Here is a 21,204-nt window from a genome sequence, read left to right as displayed (position 1 = left end):
TCAGGTAGATGAAGTCTCTGACAGAGTCTGACAGTAGCCACTAGCCCATTCCAGGCAGTGATGAGAAACAGAAGACACCCACTGGGTGACTGTCCTGATCTGGGACCAAGGTGGTGTCGCACCAGGAGGGGGAACAGTCCCGTGGAGAAACCTGTCCCTGTCCTAGATGTGACTGGCTTCAAGGTCAGAGCTCTGTTTTCCCATCTTCTTATGCCCTTCTGTAATAGCCTCTTCTGGCTTCTTTTTTCATTAATTGTTATTACACGCACACACACACACACACACACACACATTTGTATATGCATATTTATTACTAAATACAGCCTTCTCAGTCCATCTAGAATTACTTGAAAGTATGTTTTCAGGGATGACCATTTGGCAATGAACAACTAATTTGTGTACTTATCCTTGGGGAAGACCACTTCTCCCACCCCCAACTTTCCTCAGTTACCTTTATTCCCTTGTGTAGGGTTGAAGGCTTTTCTTCATCAAGTCTGGCATGTTCATATTCTGATATTCATGATCCTCAGTGGCTTGAGTCCAGGAATACAGAGCCCATGGATACAGAGATCTCACGATATTCTAAATTTGGATTGTGCATCATTTACTTTTCCTGTTGCTGTGACTAAGAACATGACAGACACTGACTTAGGGGAAGAGGGGCTTGTTCTGGCTCACAGTCTGAAGGGAGATGGTCGCTCGCAGTGGGGGAAGACATGTCTGCATAGAGCTGCTCACGCGCATCTCAGTGGAACAGGAAGCAGAGGGGAGACAGGAAGTGGGGCTGGCTGTAATTAAGGCTTGCTGAATTGAAAAGCCTCACTCAACTTCCCAGAACACAGGCAGAAGGCAGCTAGACTCTGCCAGAATATAAGATGAATGGCCTCTGGCCCAGCTTCCAGTAGAGTCCTTGGTCCCCTCTGCAACCTCATGAGCTGGGCCTCCCTCCCTCCACTATCTGCATCTATCTGTGTTTTGGTCTTCCAAACTCCCACCAGAATGGCCCACTGAGCTCTGCTTATGGCATTCTACAGCTGCTGTAACCCAAAGTCCAAACATGGCCTAAGCTGCACATGCCCTGGTGTATTAGAGCAACAGCCCACGTGCTTGGTGCCTGTTCTCTGTGTTCATTACTTTTCTCATCACTGTGACTAAATCCCCAACAAGAAGCAACTGAAAGGAAGAGGGGTTTATTGGGGCTCACAGTTTGAAAGGATTCAGTCCAATATGGGAGGAAAGAAATGATGCCACGTCCAGCGTGGCTTGGCACTGGACACTTGGCAGGGTAGTTAGGGGATGAAGAAAGTTCAGACACAATCATACCGAAAAGCTGGGGTAAGGAGGGTTGTACTTGCTCTGATGGTGCAACACCAGCGACATGACAGCCTGGAACCTCATCCCGTTTATTGCGGACAGCACAAGGAGCGGGGAGTAGCTAGTCTCAGTGAGAGGTCTCTGTAGGGGAGCAGTCTCAGGCTGTGGACATCCAGGAGGAAGCCGTCCTCCATGCTTTCACACACGGACCAGAGGAAGGCTTTGCCAGTTTCCGTGGATCTGAGGCACTGGTCACATTCACTTGGGACTTCCTTGTCTCCCCACAGCTCTACAGAGGTAGCAGGAGCAGGTGACACCTGCTTGTTCACATCCCAGTGGGACCTGAAGTACAGACTGGGCCAGAGCAAGACTAGACTACAGACTTCTGGGCTCGTCCTTCCCCCTATGACCCACTTCCTTCAGGAAGTGCCCACCTCCTAAAGGTTCTACTTCTCCCAACAGTTCAACCAGCTGAGGAGCAATTGTTCAAACACACAAGAGTGTGAGGGACATGCCACACTCATTTCATTTTTTTCTAGCACCAACCAGCCTTACACTCATTTTGAGTTTTACCCCCTGGCCTGTATAACAGAGCCTAGGGCACTGGATAATGGCGAATCTGTGAAGTCCTGCCGTTGCTGATACCTGGCTGACTTCAAGCTGGCCCTGTCTCCTAGCCGCAGGCTCTGCAGGGACAGGAGTTCCTTCCACTGGGCCCCAACCTCTCCAGCCTTCAGAGAGTCACAGAGAGCTGCCCTGTTTCCCTTCACATTAGACAAAGCTATTTTGGAGTGCTCAGCATTGCCTTGACGTCAGTCCTGCTGTCCTCTCCATCCCCTAGGCAGCAGGGGGCCCCTTCCTGCTTGCTGCTCCCTCTTGCCTTTTCCCAGGAGGCTCAGTAGTCTTAAAGGGATAGATAGCTCCACAGTCCTCAGAAAAACAGATGATTCTGAAGCCACAGGATGGGTATTGCTTCCTGGCAGACATTCATCTAGCTTCTCTGCTGGGAAAGCCAAGTGTCACGGTATCCAGCCTCCCCAGGGAAGCAACGTGGTCCCCAGACTGCTGGTGGTAATTAGGTCCGTGCCTGGAAGGCCAAAGATTCACTCCCCCTTCCCCATCCTCATCCCAGAGTAACCACAGAAGCAGGTCTGGTGAGACAAGGGAGGTTCTCCAAATGGGCCTGCTCACCAAGGAACTCGGTTCTGCAAATGTCCAAAGCACTGCAGACATGAAGCCATTCCCACGGGGCATTACTTCATGTTGTTTAAAACCCCAGACTTAAATTTAGTCATGGCCGCCCTCAGAGGCCACAGCCATGGGGACTGAGATGGAACTTCTTAAAGACACTGCCGTGCCTAGGGGGAAAAGCTGAAGGTTCCTCGGGTAATGAAGACTGTGACAAGGCTGACAAACAGTGAGCAAGTGCCCGTTCTAGATTTCATTCCAGACCAAACCCTTCTCCATTTTGTTTTTTGTCTTTTAGTGATTTATTTATTATGTATAGTGTTCTGCCTGCATTTATGCCCACCCACCAGAAGAGGACATCAGATCTCACTATAGAGGGTTGTGGGCCACCATGTGGGTGCTGGGAATTGAACTTAAGACCTCTAGAAGAGCAGCTAGTGCTTTTAACCTCTGAGCCATCTCTCCAGCTCCCACATCTCCACTTTGTAAGAGGAGAAAACAGGGGCTCAGAGGGACCCACCACTTGACTATAGCTTTTTTTTTTTTTTCGAGACAGAGTTTCTCTGTGTAGCTTTGCGCCCTTCCTGGATCTCGCTCTGTAGACCAGGCTGGCCCCGAACTCACAGAGATCCGCCTGGCTCTGCCTCCCGAGTGCTGGGACTAAAGGCATGCGCCACCACTGCCCGGCAAGGACTATAGTTTTTACTGAATGGAGTTAGAGCCATGTGTAGCTGTAAGTTTCTCCAGTCCCATGTTTCTCCAGTCCTGCCGGGCCCATGGTCCCGAAGCTGCTTATAAAATAATCATTCAGAGGCTTAATAGTAATTGCAAATTATATGACCTATGGCTCAGGTTTCTTGCTAGCTAGCTCTTATAACTTAACTCAACCCATAACTATTAATCTATGTATCACCATGTGTTCCGTGGCTTTACCTGTGTCCTATTACATGTTGCTCCTTGAATGGCGATTTGGTGTCTCCCCTGACTCTGCCCTTCTCTCTGTATCTCTGCTTGGATTTCCCACCTGCCTGTAAGCTTTCTTGCTATAGTCCAAAACAGCTTTATTTATTATCCAATGGGAGCCACACATATTCACAGCATACAGAAAGACATCCCACAGCAGCCTTATTGTCCAGAATCTTCTCCGGTGAATGGCTGCAGATCCAAGCTAGTCAGCAGGTGAGGGCAGCAGGATGTGGAGGGAGAAAGGACAGCAGTCATCACCCCTTGAGGCCAGCCTTACAGTGACAACGAGACACAGACAAGGCAGAGTGGCCAGAGCCTTTGGTGCTGTCTGCCTCAGGTACAGCTCTTCTCTCCAAGACGCTTGCAGCAGCTGTTGAGACCAAAGATCCCCAGATGTTCCCTCACAAGCTCCCCTTTGGAAAACTTCTTGGTCTCCAGGAGTAACTGGCTGGAGTCACCATGGCTCCTCCATTCCCTGCCTCAGGCCTTCTCTCACCCAGGTAAAGCCAATTTTCGATAACAAATTCCTTATTAACACATGCTTCTTGGTCCTCATCAGTTGAAGCCTAGATGCCTCCTTGACTCCAGGCACACCTACTAAGAGATGGAGAGTCCTTGGGGCCAACCCACTTCTTCACACAACATTGACCAAAGTGTCAAAAGATAAGGAGAAATTGCGTGTGTGGTACTGTAGTAGACTACAGACGACACCAAATGAAGAGAATACAGCTTTGTCTTCAAGGGAGCTTTTGTCTATTTGAGAGATAAAAATCAAGAGATAAAACCCTTTGAGAACACACATACACTCAGGTTACCAGCAGAAGTAACACCAGTTAGTATCCAGTCAGACCCCGGTGTCTGCTGGTTCCACATCCAGGGACTCAGCCAAGTGCATGTGGAAAATAATGACAATCACACCTGCAGTGAGCATGTGTGGGCTTTTCTTCACTGTTCCCTAAATGACACCACACAGGTGTTTCCATAGCACCGACATTATGGTTTAAAGTGTGTAGTAAGATCTACCTAGGTTATACACAAATCCTGTGGCATTTGATGTGAAGGACTTGAGCATCTGAAGATGTGGGTAGTCACAGGAGGAGGAATTTTGCTGCCGAGGGATGACTGTAGCTGAATGGGCTTCTGCATAAAGCATATTGCCAAGCCCAGGAGGCTGCGAAGGCAAGCGGGCTCGGCCCAGTATGGGTCCAGCAAGGAGAGCAGCTATGCAAATGTGCTCGCGGAGTACGGTGGACAGTCGCTGTGCACGTGTGGCTGGCATTCAGGCCCCCTTCTTCCAGAAACTTGTTAATTTGTGGAAGCACCCCTCGCTTAGACACAGGAAGCACTTCACACGTGGTGCAGTCAGCCAGTTCTGCGTTAGCCTTCTGGAGCTCTGAGGAAAAGGCTTCTTTGTCACGGCGTTTGCAGCCCAAGTAAGATGTGAGCTTGGAGTCTCCAGGGGTTGCCACCTAGAAAGAGGCTGGCCCTGGGTGGCTGGGGAGACCTGGGCAGAGATGGAGAGAACTGGCTGCTCGCTGTTCTTAATGCCAGTTCTGGGAGGAACTGAGCTCCACCAGGCCAGAAGATCAGAACCTCCCCGTGGTCCCAGAGTCCTCTGAGCATCCTTCCACGTCTGCCAGCATGGAACTGGTCCACAGCAGAAGGGTTCTCTGATAATTTTTGGCATCTCTCAGATGCTGACCAAGGGATTTTCAGGGGTCGGGGAGGAAGATACATGTAATGTAAGTCAGTGCTACCACCAAGATGGTGGGTGGGCAGAGAGCTAGAACCCAGGTCCTTCAGGAGGGCAGCCGCAAGAGCAGAGCCTCAAAGCTCTGTGTGGTAAAAGCTTAGTCTCCAGCAGATAGGGGAACCTTCAGGAGAACTAGCGGAGGTCTTCCAGTCACTGAGCGTGCCCTGAAAGGGGCTGTGAGGAGCCCTTGGGTTTTTCCCCCTATTCTTTCTTGCTTGCTTCCTGGTCATCAGATGAGCAGTTTTGCTCCAGCATACACTACATACAATGATGAGTTGACTTGCTACAAGCCCAAAGCAATGAGACCAGCTGATCAGGGGCTGAAGCCTCCAAAACCATGAGGCCCAGACAACAATTTTTTTCTTTATAAGTTGATTATCTCAAGTATTGTGTTACAGTAATGGAGAGTGAACACCGTGTCTACAGACAGATGAACAGATAAGCTGCGGTATAACTGTACACCATACAATATTAGTCAGCCATAAAGAAAGAAATATCGTCATTCATTGCAACATAAATGTAGGTCCTGGGAAGACATTATGTTAATGAAACATTATGTCAGGCACCAAAAGACAAATGCTACAAGTCTTCGCTTACATGTGAAAACGAAGTCAGCTGATCTCATTGACTGTAGTAGTTACCAAGCCTGGAAATAAAGGGGGGAGGAAGGGATGGGAGGAGGGTGGTTGACCAGTACAAGTGTGCAGTTAGGTCCAAGGAACCCCTTTTAATGTTCTGTAGGTCAGGAGAGACTTGCACTTGATATCAATTAGTTGTGTGTAATAAAAGAGCTGAAGGGAGAATTCTAAACATGCCCAATACAAAGAAATGATTTGTAGTGGAGGTGATGGGCACACCCAGTTCCCCAGTCAGATTGTCACTTGTGTGCGTGTGTCAAAACACTACTCTGTACCCTGCACATATGTGTAACCATTATGTGTCAATTTTTAAAAGCAGAGGAAACAATGCCTACTCTAGGGAATTGATGGCTAAGAGGAATGGAATCTTCTAGTTTTCCTGTCTCCTTGGCAGCTGCTGTCACCAACATGCCATCAACACTGTCTTTACCCATTCCCAGAAGTGTCCCCCTGTCGGACATATTTCTTAGCTGCCTCCCCAAGCCTTCTAGGGCCCAGGAGGGCGTTGGCCACTGTGTTAACTTCCTGGCCTCACAGGCTCCTGAGCAGCTCTTGGGCAGCCACTACATAGGCAGTACCAAACTGCTGCCTGGCTAATGGTAACAGGCTTTTTGGTGGGAGACATCAGTGTCTCCTGAACATCCAACCTTCCTTGAACGGGCTCATTTCAACAGCAGCTCAAACTTACTGAAGACAGGGGGCCCTGCAATGAGCTGAGCCCAGAGCAAAATCACTGTACCCCAGCCACCCCAGGGACACAGCCAGCAGTGTCCTTCCATTCCTGATCTCCTCATCATTCAGCACCACGGACACCCCAGAATTCTATCCTTGCCAACTCTACTGTCCCATCACTGCTACACCTCTTGGTGGTATCACACCGGCGCAGACACTCAGCAGACATTTCCTGCAGGTCGGCCACGAACGGGAAACGGGGAGGTGTGATGGCAGCACCTGACCCGCTGAAGCTCCAAGGGACAAATCAAGTCATCCAGAACCAAGAGCTCGCACAAACTCTGCTGAGCATTAGGGAGGAAAAGAGTCATGTGGCAGGAAGGGGGAAACAGCTGACCTAGTCTGGGTGGCAGTGGGTCATCAGGCCAGCAGGTCTGGGTGGAGCCTTAGGGAAGATATTTAAACAGGGAGCCCCATGATCTGGTTTTCAGAGTCCAAATGTGACAGGGCAAGACAGTGCAGGGGTTCCTCCATCTTGTATTCTTGCTGAAGCCATTCCAGGTGTAACTAGAATCTGGTCTCCTTGATTGAGAATCCTGAGGAGTATTACCCAACTCTATTCTAGGAATCCAAGGTCAAGATTCTCCAGCTAACTTAGCTTCTGTTAGACTGCTTGCACACACACACATCCCCTTGTAGCTGCTGAGTGAGATACCAGCATGTGGTTCGGCTTCTGGAAACACCTAACCTTAAACACTTGTCTCTACACTTGGGTCCCAAATACCCGAGTGCAGTTCCAGCCAGCTGGAATAAAGACTTTCGGTTAGCTATAGACTGTCTGAGTGGTCATTTCTGGTGGGCTCCCTGTAACAAAAGGTCTCACTGGCTTCCCTACCAGAGACGGTGGAGGTAAGGTGAACTCTGGCTCCTGTGGGGACGTGGGAGGCTATGACAGCAGCCATGAAGAGCAGGCAAGGTTAGCAGCAGAAGTGGCTGCTGTGGGTGGCTCCAGCTATGTTAAAAGATTAAAAGAAGCTGGTGCAGTTACGGGGAACAACGGGCAGATCCAGGGTCTGCCAGCGTCTGGCTTCTGTGCCTGGAGCTGGTGGTACCTCTGTGACAGGGTGTCCTAGAGGACAGGTACCGAAACGAGGCATCACAGAGGGCAAGGGCAGGGGATTCCATATCCCAAAGCCTTTCTACCAGCAGGCAGCTTTCTGTGCTAAAGCCCAGTGCCTCTGCTTTTGACCAAACACTTCACGAACTCAAGGACCAGGTCAAATGCCTTTCTTGGGCCACTTGGACACATGAAGAGGAAGGGCAGGGCTGGCAGCCTGAGTCAGGTTGGTCCTGATGGGGCATATAGACCAGGAAGGAAGGAGGTGGTTAAGCTTGTCAGACTTGGGCTTGAGGGTCATCTAAGCATCGGGGAACAAAATGGTAGGTAGTGGAGGTGTGGGTGGGTGTGCCTCTCCGTGTGTATGTGTGTGTGTGTATGTGCATGTGTGTATGAGTGTGTGCATGTGTGTGAGTGTGTGCATGTGTGTGAGTGTGTGCATGTGTGAGTATGTGCATGTGTGTGAGTGTGCATGTGTGTTTGTGTGTTGTGAGAGAGAGTGAGAGAGTGAGAGAGAATGTGTGCAGTGGAAATGTGTATGTGTGGGTATGTATGAGTGAGAGACTGTGAGGATGGGGCTATATGGGAATGTGTTTGTGGAAATGTGTGAGAGTGTGTGAGAATGAGTGTGAGTGTGTGGGAATATTAAATTATGGGGAAATGGGTATGAGTATATGGGAATGTTTGAGAGTGTAGGACTGTTAGAGTTGTGGGAATGTGTATGAGTGGGAGATTGTGTGTGGGGGAATGTGTATGAGTGTGAGAGTGTGTGTGTGTGTGAATGTGTGAAGGTCTGTGGGATGTTAGAGTGTATGGGATGTATGAGAGTATGGGAACGTGTAAGGGTACAGGTGTGCATAAAGGTGTGAGACAGCATGAGAGAGTGGGAATATGAGAGAATACAGTTGAAGGAAGTCTGCATAAGTGCTATGAGTGTGGAAAAGTACAAGAATGTGTGGATTCCGGTGTGCATCTGTGAATATATGTGTGTGCTTACCTGAGAGAAGGCACGGATGAGACAGCTGATTTGTGAATCCTGCATCCATGTGTGTAGGTGTGAATCTGATTGAGAGAGGAGGCAGGAGCAGACTAGCAAGGAGTTGGCAGCCAGCCTGACCTGTGCCCACTGTGGGGGTTGATGAAAATGGCCTTCATAGGTTCATATGTTTGAATCCTTGTTTGCCAGTTGGTGGAACTGTTTGGGAAGGATTAGGAGGTGTGACCGTGCTGGAGGAAGTATGTCAATGGGAGTGGGCTTAGAGGGTTCAAAGGACTCCTTCTGTTCCTGCTATGCTTTCTGCCTCCTGCTTGCTGCTTGGGATGTGAGCTCTTAGCTGTTCCTGTTGCTCTGCCATCATGAACTCTAACCCTCAGGGATCAGAAGCCTAAGCACAAGCCCTTCCTTCTATAGACTGCCTTAGACTTGGTGTTTTAACACAGCAATAGAAATGTAACTGAGATACCCACTATTTCCAGTAGGGTAATATTACTATATGCAGCTGGGCCATGGGCTCTGGGCTTTTTCCCATGACGAGTCCATCCCATGATCTTGGGAAGGCCATGTCACCCTATCTGAGCTGTGAGGAGGTTGTCAGAGCACCTGCTCCATTGGGCTTGCGTGAGGAGTTCGATGACTCATAAAATTCTTCCTAGGACCGAGCACACAGAAGTGCCCTAGTCCTGCTAACATTTGCTCCCAAGCTCCCCTGTTCCCAGCACCCCTGCTGGCACCTGGGTTTCGCGCTCTTCTTACACTGAATGGTTTGTTTTAACGCTTACCATCATCTCCGAGCTCTGAAAGAGTTGCGGCGGGGTTACACTTTGCTCTGGACACCCAGCATGGGCAGGCATATAGTGGGATACAGCAAGGATTTAAAAATCAAAGACTAGCTGTAAAACTGCCGTCTGCCCTCACCTCTACTTCCCCCCTCTTTCTTCCCCGTTTTCCTTTGGCCTGTACCCCAACTAGGAGGGCTGTCCTTACCCGAGGTGGTGGCTGAGCCACTGGTGAGAGGGAAGTGGAATGACAAACAGGTCTGAGGCCCTCTCAGACTGCATGCTGTGCTTAGTGTCTGCCAGATAGCTAGTGCTGCCACTGGAGTTGTTAGGGACAGAGTCTGGGCCCTGGGAGCCCTGTACTGAGCCCAGTGACATGCTCTCAGGAGACAGGCAACAGTGAAAAACAGAGAAAGCGTTTTTTGGTTTTTGTTGTTGTTGTTGTTGTTTTCCAATGTGGTAACATTAGGAAGAGACACAGAAAGGTCAAGTGGCCCCCCAAGTCCCTCTTTTGGGGTCTTGAGATGAAGTTTTGGCTTCAACAAAGAGCAGAGGTCTGCGTTGCTAAGCAGTCCCAGCGAAGGTGAGGTCCTGCCTGCCACCAAGCCACTGCTGTCTTTGCACCATCGCTCCTACTGGGCGAACTGCGTGAGGTGGCCTTCTGGGGGTCGAGCTCCCCCTCTGGCTGGCACAGGGCCTCAGCCTTTTCCTTTCCCAGCCCGAGGCTCCCAGGGCAATTCCAATTTCTTGGGGTCCACTATCTCAATCTTCTGGTAGCAGGATGTGTGCGTGTGGAGGGGGTAGTGTGTCCTTTGAGCCTCTTCATTCTGGCCATGGTGGTTTTACAGTATGTCTTTTTATTCTGCCAATCAATGGCTGTTGTCACTTCCCACACCTCTGACTTATTTGAGAAATGACTCACCTTTTAAAAGTTAAATCTCAGGGCTCATTTTTATTGTAAATGATTTTAGGATCTCATTCTTCATTTCAAGCCTCCAAACAAAGCCTGATGATTTGTACTCTGCTGTAGTGGCAGAGTCCCCTAACTCATTGGTCACCATTGAACTGGAGATGTTGGCAGACAGTGTCCTTTTTGCCAGGCAGACTCCTGAAATTGTTAGAGAGCTAAGCGATTCCTGCAGGCCCTACAAACAAAATGGACACAAGACAACTTGTGGGCCCGAAACAGCCACTGACTGCTGTCTGAAACCTGGGAACCTTGTTATCTGGGACAAGCCCTACTGTATTTTCAGAAGTTGAGGCTGAGGGAGCAATATGGGAAACGAGGATCAGCAAGCAGCTTTGCCCCATCCACCCACCTACTCCTCCCCTTCCCCTAGGAAACTGCTCTCTTAAAGCAAGAGAAACACAAGGTCACCCAGAGTGGACCAGTCCCATGATAAGAGGACTGTCGGCAGGAGAGGGCGGCTCATTGGAGTAGCTGCGTTTGTCTGACGGAGACATAGAGGGAAGCCCCCACCCTTGCAGGGAAGAGGTTAAAACACTGTGACAAGTACATTGCTTAGAAATGAGAACAATACAAAAGCATGAATCCACCTGACATGGCCATCAGTGTCCACTCCCGGATGCGAGAGCTTGGCCCAATTATCCTGCAGATCACGGTAACTCCAGGGAGAGGGTTTCCTGGTTTTGCCTGTGACTTCCATTTTCTTGTTGCTGACAGAAACTGTCTTTTTTGATTTTCCTCTTCTGCACGCCTGCTTTCTGCGGCTGTTTTATAAAACTGGCCTCCCCCAAAGGCAGAGCGTCAAACGCTCAGCTGGCTCATCTTAGCTGCTTCCGTGAGAACTGCTCCCACAAACCATGTGCCTTTCTTTTGATTTTCCTTTTTTTCTCTCTTTTCAATTTTCTTTTTTCTGCCTTGGAAATGGGTTTCATGGCTATGGTAGGCAATTAGATTTCAAAGCTGGAGAATTCCGGTGTACTCTGCCAGGAACGGCTGAAGCAAGCAGGCTGGGCAATGGGCTTTGAATGCTTGGCACGGAAGTGGGGCCTCTGATACATGCAGCTTCTCCCAGGATGGGCTTCCCAGAGGAGTGTGTTTGTCTTTGTTCTGAAAAGGGAAATCCAATTTCATCCCAGCACTAGTTACATGGCGATCCCAGAGCTCAGTAACACCTCCTTTGTAAAGCTGGGCGATTGCCTGGTTTGTGAAATGTCACAGTTGGCATGGTGCAGGGGAGGGTCGGCTTCCAGCACACAGGTCAGTTCTCAGGCCTGCTGCTCAGCCCTCATCTGTGGCCCCAGTCTTTGGAACGCTGCTATCTTTCAGAAGAAAGAAGGTCCCTGTGTTCCTGACCCAGCCTTCTCAGGCTGCTGACTGAATCACGGGGTCTGGGGCTAGCATCTGATTACTGGAGCTGCTGGGAACAAAATGCCAACACTTGTTCAAGAAGCAGGCTGGTGCCCTGGCTGTAATTCCAGATCGGGGGCCACTGGAGAGGAATCCAGGCTTGGTGGATCGTATGTGTATGAGGCCTGCGTGGCCTGAGTCTTCCCACTGGGGAAGGAACATTCGTGGATGGGAAGATCCTGAGAAGTCATAGGTGCTCTGATAAAAAAAAAAAAAAATGAGACCAAGTGACATGAAAGAAAAGGGCTGGAGGTTTTCTCTGAGGAGGTGACCTTCTAGGTGAGACCTCCTGAGATCAGAGGCCTTCAGTTCTGAGATCTTTAGGAATGGCGTGTAAGCTGGAAGGGGCAGTCAGCCAGGAAGTCAGTGTGTCAGTGCAGGGTGAGTGAGGGACGAGTGGGGTGGAGAGGAAGTGGGAGAAGCAGGTCCTGACGAAGCTAACTTGAAGCGGAACCTTCTGTGGTCGTAGGAGAGGTAGGAGAGGGGCTGGCCTGGCTTGTCTGAAGATCGCTCTGTTTTCTTGGTGAGGAGCTCATTGGAGGAAGGGGCTGTGTGCAGAGAGCTACTGCATGGTCTCGTGGTATCTTTGAAAGACAGAAGGCATGGTCCATGAAATGAACCAGGGCTGCCTTTTCTAAGAGACTCTTGCTGGACTAGAGGCTAGGCCAGACACTAGACCTGCTGGAGTGGCCATTTACGGGGATGGAGGTGACTGTCCTGTCCCGCTGCAGCCCAGACTATGAACTCCTGCTTGAGAATGCATGCATGTTTTGCAGGCAGCTATCCAGCAACCAGACCACCATCCTGGGACCACTCTCAGCAGGGCCTGAGGACCTTTCTCTGTGTTAACTGGGGCAGGCTGACTTCCTCCTACAAGGCAGAATTTACTAGCGCGTAGTGAAAAAGAAAAAAAAAAAATTCTCCATTAGCACCAGCAACTCCAGGATACCAAGAAGCATGTTAACAAAAGTGTGAAATATTTTGAGCTAGGAAAAAAAACAGCAATGACGAAATTATGTGTGTACGTGAAAAACAAAAGAGAAATGGTTCTTGGGTCTTCGCTCATTCTGAATGCTGGGAGTCAGCTGTGTGGGACTGACGAACACACCCCAGCAAGGTTTGCTAGGTGGGTCTCAGAAAGCACCTCATTCTATGTGAGAGGTCTCAGTCCTTGAGCTCTAACAGCCCTGCAGTGACAACAGAGGACAGTGTACAGTTAGAGCAAACCCCACTGCAGTGCCCACTTTTGGGGTAAAATCACATGGGTGCTCATGACAGGTTGTAGTGTTATAACTGTTGGGTAAGGCAAAGAGCATACCACCTGTGCCTGGTTTTGGTAATGCCCCGGACATATCAGACTCCTGAGGAGCTGATGCCAAATTGTTTAACTAAACGATCACCAGATTAATTTAAAAACATGTCAGAGAACTTGAAAGAGGGGTTCTGTGGTAAGAGAACTGGCTTGCTCTTCCAGAGGACTCAGGTTGGGTTCCAGCACCCACGTGACGGCTCGCAATGATCTGTGACTCCAGCTCCAGAGGACCTGACGCCCTCTTCTGGCCTCCATGAGCACTGCATGTACACGGTGCACTGACACAGTAGGGCAAAACACTCATACAAATAAAAACAAAGAAATAAAGTAAGTCAGATACTTATGCCCAACATATTTCACAGCATTCCAGAGACACCGTCAATTGCTTGAGTGCCTTATCCACGGAGTCAACCAGCCGCAGAGTGGAAATACCCAGGAAAACCCGATTCTCTAAACGGCACAGTCTACCAGCTGTTTACACAGTATTTACCATATCCTCAGTATTGTGAGAAATCTAGAGATGAGTTAATGCACAGAGGGGGCTGTGTATGCAGATACTGAAGAAGGGAAGAAAGATGGAGTGAGGGGACACGGGAGGGCAGAGCCCTATGCCCTTGGGAAATTGTTTTCCTGGCTGACAGAGTCAGGAAAACTCTGAACCTCTCTGATAAAGCTAACCCTGCCTGCAGAGGGTGGTCCGTGCTTTCCTAAAGACACCTCAGCAATGTTACAGGTGGTCTGTGCTTCCTAGAGCTGGCTCGGCCTGTAACCTTGACCTTGCAGCATTCCTCCCACATTCCCAGGTCCAAAGAATAAACTTCATAAATCCACCTTACATCTTTGTTCACGAAAGGATATTCCTTAACCTTGAAACACTGTAACTCACACTCTTTGATTAATGTAACTTGAGCCACAAGATCCAACATGTGCCCAATGTAAAGGACACCTAAGGATTCGCTCTTCCAGGTAATGGGCACATGAGTTATGAAGGAGGAGCTAAACCTAATTGTTTTTCTAGTTTTAACTCTTTTGTTAATTTGTCAATATTTTCATCTGTGATGGATAAGTGCATAAAAATATAATTGATAGTGAAAGTGTAAAACCCCAACGTGAAGCTTTAGAATGGCCACGCTAGCTGTAGACATTCATTGAGGCGGTAGACTTTGGTCTGACTATCCTACAGCACAGCTTCTTTATTTGCAAGTTTTTGTTTTGGGGTGTGTGTGTGTGTGTGTGTGTGTGTGTGTGTGTGTGTGTGTGTGCATCTGTGTGTATGCCACATACTTTTAGAGACCAGAAGAGGGCATCATATCCTCTGGAGCTGGAGTTACAGGCATTTGTGAACTGCCTGATGTGGGTGCTTGGACTTGAACTCAGGTCCCCTGGGAGAGCAGTCAGTGCTCTTAACCGCTGAGCCCACCTCTCCAGCCCCATTTGCAAGTTTTTTTTTTTTTCCACAGTAAAGTTTTGAATAAATAAGTAAACAAATTAACTTCAAGTCTTCATCATACAGGTTTGCCCTGAATTTCTTTTCCATGGTGTGATAGTCGAGAACCCGGGTCTACCTGAGAAGAGGTCCCTACAAGGTTAAAGGGACTCCTCAGGCCTGCTGACGGCAGCACACGGGGGTCTCTCCTTGCTGCTTCTGGACCGTCAGATATCATTTATAGAAGGATTTTTTTTTTTGGTATCTACAAGGGGTTCTGGGAAGTCCCCAGCATGCTGAGAGAAAACTGTGCATGATACAGAGGGAGAAACAGGGTCTGCTGTGCTGCATACAACTGAGGGTTCCACAAGAACCTCTTCAGTTCCCTGCCACTCCTGACCCTTCACAAGCTGGAGAATATCATCCAAGTAAAACCACACAGACAGCTTTCTTTAGGAAGCTCCTGATGCCATGCCCCTAATTGCTACATGGCTTTGAGCAAGTCAAAGGCACGGTGCTATGGTTTACTCCTCTGTGATACGGTGGTGTGGGATCTCCTTCTCAAGGCTATCATGAGCTTTGACTCAACTTGGGTGCACAGGCTGCTGGGACCAGGCTGGAGCCATGGTACACACGTGCAAAGTGCCAACTTCTCCTAAGGAGACGGCTTTCTTCATGGTACATGGGTACCAAGTTCTTCTTCTTCTTCTTCTTCTTCTTCTTCTTCTTCTTCTTCTTCTTCTTCTTCTTCTTCTTCTTCTTCTTCTTCTTCTTCTTCTTCTTCTTCTTCCTCCTCTTCTTCTTCTTCTTCTTCTTCTTCTTCTTCTTCTTCTTCTTCTTCTTCTTCTTCTTCTTCTTCTTCTTCTTCTTCTTCTTCTTCTTCTTCTTCTTCTTGGTTTTTCTAGACAGGGTTTCTCTGTGTAGTTTTTTGTGCCTGTCCTGGATCTCGCTCTGTAGACCAGGCTGGCCTCGAACTCACAGAGATCCACCTGGCTCTGCCTCCTGAGTGCTGAGATTAAAGGCGTGTACCACCACCGCCCCGGCCGAGTGTTGACTTCTAAGGGATGGCATTTTTCATTTGTATGGCGGGGGCTGCATTGAACATGGAATGTCACGCTCATAAATGGACAAGGGACATAACTGCTGTCAGTACAGGCTGTGGAGAGAATGCTGCTGTAACAGGATCACCTGCTGGGACCCCTGGAAGGAAACAGCTCTACACAAGATTCTGTTGAAGAGCTCTGGACTTCTGGCATAGATTTGGGAAAATTAAGAGAATGGTGAAATTTGAGGTCCTAAGCAGTTTATTGTGGTACGTGGCAAGTTTTGGATCATGGTATCTGGCTCATATCCTTTCATGGGGTGGCAGGACACCATGTGATTTGTCTGGGATAGGCTGAGTGACAAGGAGCACAGAGGATCCAGGAACTGGATAAATCAGGGGTCACGAAGCTACTCACAGCACAAGAAAGAGCTGCAGGCGGTTGGGGTGTGGTCTGGTTTCCTCAGGTGGTAGAGTTTGGCCTCTGAGTGTGTCTTAGAGGCAGGCCCACATTCTAACGGAGACAGGTATCTTCAGCCCATTTTCCCTAAGCCTGGGTTCTAGGTACGTATTGGAGTCCAGAAGGCACTTGCCGAGTGACATCTGGTTCTTGTGTCCCAGAACGAAGACCTGAACTGAGGTCACATGGGTAACGGTAGAAACAGAGACCATCTATTAACACAAGCAAAAGGTGCCCCCGAGAGTGGAAGTGCCTGAGAGCTTGGGAAGGTCGGAAGCTAGAAAACCCCGTTATGAGTCCTGTGTCCTGCACCCTTCTCCTCTTTCTGTTAGAGACTGCTGGATGCTTAGTTTGTTACAGGTTGGGGGCAGGGTCCCTGCCATTAGTTCCTCTTACATGTTAATCTTGATTCCGTTGGAACGTCTCTCTCTGGCCCTGTTCTCTTACCTCACCATGAACAGAAGAACTTCCTACCTCTGCAGGGGCAGTGGGCATTAGGGTCTCAGGGTCCAGCAAAGAAGAGTTCCGAAGTTTCGGCTTTTGATTTTAGAAGCTGCTGGTTGGAAGGGATGAGGCCATGCCTAGTGACCTGTAAGCGTGCTGGTGTCCACCTGGGGACCTTCCATGGTCCCTCTTTTTACTCTTCTCCCCAACGTGGCCATATTGAGTAAGTTTCCTTTTTCTGCTTTTCACTGTTCCTTGTCTCTTTAATTGGCATATTGGTGGCTGAATCTCGCATTGGGAATCTAGATTTTCCCCCTCAAAGCTGTTACACCGGGGACAGAGGAACTGGACATGCCTCGCAGGCACAAAAACTCTGCTCTGAGGCTTGAAAAGATCCTAATGGCTTTTTAATTTTTTTCCTCCATTTTCTACTCTGTGCAGGAACATGAACCCACAAATTTAAAACTGCTCCCCTAGGAGCATAGTACCATTGGGGTTAGGTGATTATTTAAACTGCACTCAGGAAAGGTCTAAGAGACGGTTTTTTTATCTTGTATTTTATCCTGAAATACCATTCCCAGATCACAGGGCAGCCTAGTTTTAGAGGTGAGCAGGGCAGTGCACCCGGTCTGGCAGGAATAAATATTACTGACTAATCTAAATTGACGCTCCCTTTGCCTAGCAGGCCATCGAAACAGTGGTCCCTAAAAAATCCGAGTTCCCCTGGGAGTCTCAGTCTGGAGGAAGGCATGGACTGAAGCATGGCGCAGGCCAGAGGGGGAGTTTGGCTCTCAGAAAGCGATTTCTCACAGTTCTGACTATTTGCCAGGCCATTTTGTAAGACCAGAGATGAGACAAGGATGGACTGCGATGGGCAGGACCTCATTTGACCAGGACTGCTTAAATATGTATCCCTGTTGACCTCTGTTTAATCCACAGTCTCGTGTCAGGACCCTGGCGATGGAGTCTGGGACAGAACAGGCCCCTGGGCCTCTTTGCTTCTCTTCCAACACTGGGTAAATCTCTTTTTCCTCTGCTTTTCATGATCACCTATTTAATTGGCCTATTGAGGACAGGTGGCTGAACCTAGTATGTGAGGACCTGGGCTCTGAACTTTACAAATCTGGTAACAGAGCCACCCAGGAATGATGTGCATTGAGGCACAGACCTGAGCACCCACCCCCACCCCCAAAATAAACAAACAAAACATCCAGTTCATGCATTTGCAAGTCAGAGCCTCTGAGGTGCTTCTCACTGGAGATCCTCAGTGCGCATCAGAAATGCTGCAGCACAGCTCCAGCGCGCAGGGCTATTAATAGCCGAGGCTGCTTCTGGTAGCTTCTGGGGCAGTTGTGTGGTTCCGTTTGAGCACTTCGGAGTGAGTCCTCCCTCTGCATCCCCTTATTGCTTCTTCACTCCCCGCTCTCTGGCCAGCTTGTCTGCTGTCTGTTCTGGCCCATTTCTGACTGTCAGCACTAATCTGAGTGATGGCAGTGGGAAATGAGAAGCTTCACCCCGGGAAAGCGCAGCGCAGCGCCTGCCCGTGGCAGCTTGCAGAGTCAGAGGTCACAGTCACCTTGGCCTGGAGGTGGCCTGTTGACTAGAGAGAAAGGATGACATCAGTCAAATGTCAGCAGAAAGTGAATGCCCAGTGCCTGGACAGACAGGGATGGGGGATTCTGAGAACGGGTCCCTCCCAGTTCCGTACTACAAAAGGCCCCATGATTCAGCAATACCATAAGAGGTCACTAGACAAAAGTCAGCCTCTGGCCTGTTGCTCTTCTTGGCCTGGTTCCAGAGGCTGCCAGGCCTCCTATCCTGCTGCCCCCGCCCCCCACCCCCGATTCTGTTGAAGCATAGATATGCAGGTGTTTGTTAGAAAGTCTTTCTTCCACTCTTTCCCTATCTGTGACAGGAAAGAAAGCCTGTCCCCATGTCCCAAGATCAGAAAGCACAATGCAACCTGGCACAGTTATCCCTAGCCAGAGACAGGAAAGGCGGGGCACTACCCAGAGGTCTCACCTAGGGGGATGGATGGGACTGGATCCTATGACAGGAAACCAGAGTCACTGCCTTGTTTACCACAGCTATCTGTCCACACTGGGGCTCATTAGGCAATCAGCACCTGGAGTAGGAACCTCAGCCCCAAGGCCCCAGATGAACCAGGCCTTTCAGATCCTCTTACATTACCTCAATGGCTTTTCCACAATGGAGGCGAGCCTTGAGCAGGCCACAGTCCCACATTTCACCTCTAAGTTCTTCTATCAGGGAGAGTCCCTCGCCATCATCTGTAGCAACCCCCTCAACTTCAGCTGTCATCCACATGGGGGGCCCTTTTGGGATCAGCAAAGTGGCTCCCATATTTTGGGGGGATTCTTCTTCTGCCTGGCATTTGTCTGGATAAATCCTTCCAGCCTAAAAGCCTCATTGTTACCCGAGTTGTTGGGGTCAGAGCCTGGGCCCTGGCAGCCCTAACATGCTGGTTCAGCCACCTGTCCTCAACAGGCCCAAGGTTAAACAGATAGGTAACAGTAAAAGAGTGGCCACATAGAGGAGGAACAGTGACTCCCCCCTACCAAGTCCACCTTTGGGGTCCCAACAAGAAGTTGAGGACTGAATAGGGTGCAAGAAGTATGAAATCCTGAACAAGCAGGCTCCCATCCATCATGGCCCATCATTTCTCCTCTCTGGTCTTGCAAAATGATCTGGCACTAGTCAGAACTGAGCGAACTCTTTCTCTGGTGACAAGTTCCCCCTCTGGCCAGCACTGAGCATCAGCCTCTACCTTCCTCCAGACTGAGACTCCTGGGGAAACTCCAATTTCTTAGGGACCGTTGTTTCAATGGCCTGGTATCCAAATAGAGGATGCAAGCACTTCTTTAGAATCCTTGCTTCCTTTCCTGCCACGGCAGCTACAGCTCACACACCCAACGCTTCTGGCTTCTGCACACCCACTGTGTGTCAAGTGCCCCCAGGCGAGGCCCACCCTGCTCTCAAGGAAGCCTGGTTGAGGGGTTCTTTTCTAGGACTGGGCGGGCAAAAGAAACATGAAGTATGTAGGGTGTGAGATTCTAGGGGGTGGCAGACACCATGGGAATGGAGTGCCCATGCTGTCTAGGGATTAAGGCATTGCTCAGCCTCAGCTGACTGTCACTATGCCAGAGTGACTCTGGGGTTTCTTTACCTTAGGTTCATAAGTACAGCTCTCTCTCTCTCTCTCTCTCTCTCTCTCTCTCTCTCTCTCTCTCTCTCTCTCTCTGTGTGTGTGTGTGTGTGTGTGTGTGTGTGTGTGTGTGAAGGTGCACAAGAGGAGTATGGGTACACAAGTGTGTGAGTGTACATGGAGGCCAGAGGGCAACTCTGTTTGTTTTGGTTTTGTTTTTCAAGACAGGGTTTCTCTGTGTAGCCCTGGATGTCCTGGAACTCACTCTGTAGACCAGGCTGGCCTCGAACTCACAGAGAGCTGCCTGCCTCTGACTCTTGAGTGCTGGGATTAAAGGCGTGCACCACCACTGCCCGGCAAGAGGTCAATTCTGGGTATCATTCCTCAGGTACCATTCGCTTTTAAATTTCTTTAAATTTATTATTACTCTATGTATGCATGTATGGGTATGCATGCCATAGCATGTGTGTGGAGGTCTGAGGGCACTTTTGTGGAGTTGATTCTCTCTTTCCACCTTTACATGGGTTCTGGGATGAAACTCAGTATCTCGGACTTGAACAACAAGGGTATTTACCCAGAGCCACCTTGCTGGCTCCCATGCACCTTGCTGGTTTGTTTTGTTTGCTTGTGTTTGTTTGTTTGCCTGCTTTGAGACAGGCTCTCCCACTAGCCTGGAGATTGCTCTTTCAACCCGCCAGAGAGCCCCAGCAACCTTTCTGTCTCTGCCTTCCCAGTGCTGGAACCCGACATCATCGTGCCTGGCCTTTCTAATGTGGATTCCAGGGATTCAGCCTTCACGGTTGCAAGGCAGATACAGTGCAGACTGGGCTATCTCCTCAGCCTACGGCTGGAAGTTTGCGCCTCTTTTCTTTTTTAAATACTGTGTGGGCCAAACAAACTATACTTGTAAGTGTGTGTGGGACTAGGGATGCATCCCATAATAATGCAGAGTAAGGGCTGAAATAGAAGAAATCCCAGGAGCCCCGTATAGGGAGGGGCTGATGAACCTAGTTACATGGAGAAGCAGGAGCATCTTCTCAGTGAAGGTAAACTGAGTCTTGCGGGTTGGCTGTACCGGCACAAGTCACGACATGGTGCGTCTTGAACGGTGCTTCAAATCATCGCAGCAGTCTGGGCGAGCCTTCACCCCAGGCAAGTGGTGATTCAGCCAGCTGCACAGCACATGCCCATAGACTTTCCACTTCTCAGTCTTCCTTGGAACCCGGTGGCCATGTGACCAGTGAGGTTTGCCTCCTGTTCTCAGAGGGAGAAGGTTCACATTCCTCCCACCCCACCCCTTGTTCTGGCTGATGGAGTGGCCATCATGGGTGTTAGGGCACGAAACTGGTTAAACCTCTCTGGTTTCTGTAAAACTGAGCTATGCCCAGCCCATGGAGAGGGTGTGAGGATCAGGGGGGATCTATAAAGAATGGAGAGCTGTTCCTGGTGTGCTGTCTCCCTGGCATTCTGCTTTCCACATTATGTCACAACGTGCTGACAAGGCAGAGCAAGCGGGGAGCAGGGGCCTGGGGCCTGGCTCCTGCCTGATGCACTACTGT

At 49.5% G+C, this 21,204-nt stretch overlaps 2 long non-coding RNA genes across 2 annotated transcripts; one reads left to right on the top strand and one right to left on the bottom strand.

Annotated features, from left to right (window-relative positions):
- The first annotated feature begins 356 nt into the window (after positions 1 to 356).
- LOC128123003 (uncharacterized) lies at positions 357 to 20,453 on the top strand. The gene is made up of 4 exons (XR_008222555.1): positions 357 to 7,874; positions 17,422 to 17,498; positions 19,870 to 20,033; positions 20,380 to 20,453. It is a non-coding gene; the product is annotated as an uncharacterized LOC128123003 (long non-coding RNA).
- On the bottom strand, positions 10,357 to 13,129 carry LOC128123004 (uncharacterized). Its single transcript, XR_008222556.1, has 2 exons — positions 10,982 to 13,129; positions 10,357 to 10,569 (listed from the first exon to the last, which is right to left on the bottom strand). It is a non-coding gene; the product is annotated as an uncharacterized LOC128123004 (long non-coding RNA).
- Positions 20,454 to 21,204: the final 751 nt, after the last annotated feature.

Source organism: Peromyscus californicus, unplaced genomic scaffold (genome assembly GCF_007827085.1).
Source record: "Peromyscus californicus insignis strain IS unplaced genomic scaffold, ASM782708v3 Scaffold_3__1_contigs__length_106647218, whole genome shotgun sequence".
Classification (NCBI taxonomy): Eukaryota; Metazoa; Chordata; class Mammalia; order Rodentia; family Cricetidae; genus Peromyscus; species Peromyscus californicus.
The sequence above is the reverse complement of the archived record's forward strand: the minus strand, read 5'-3'. Positions and strand labels throughout refer to the sequence as shown.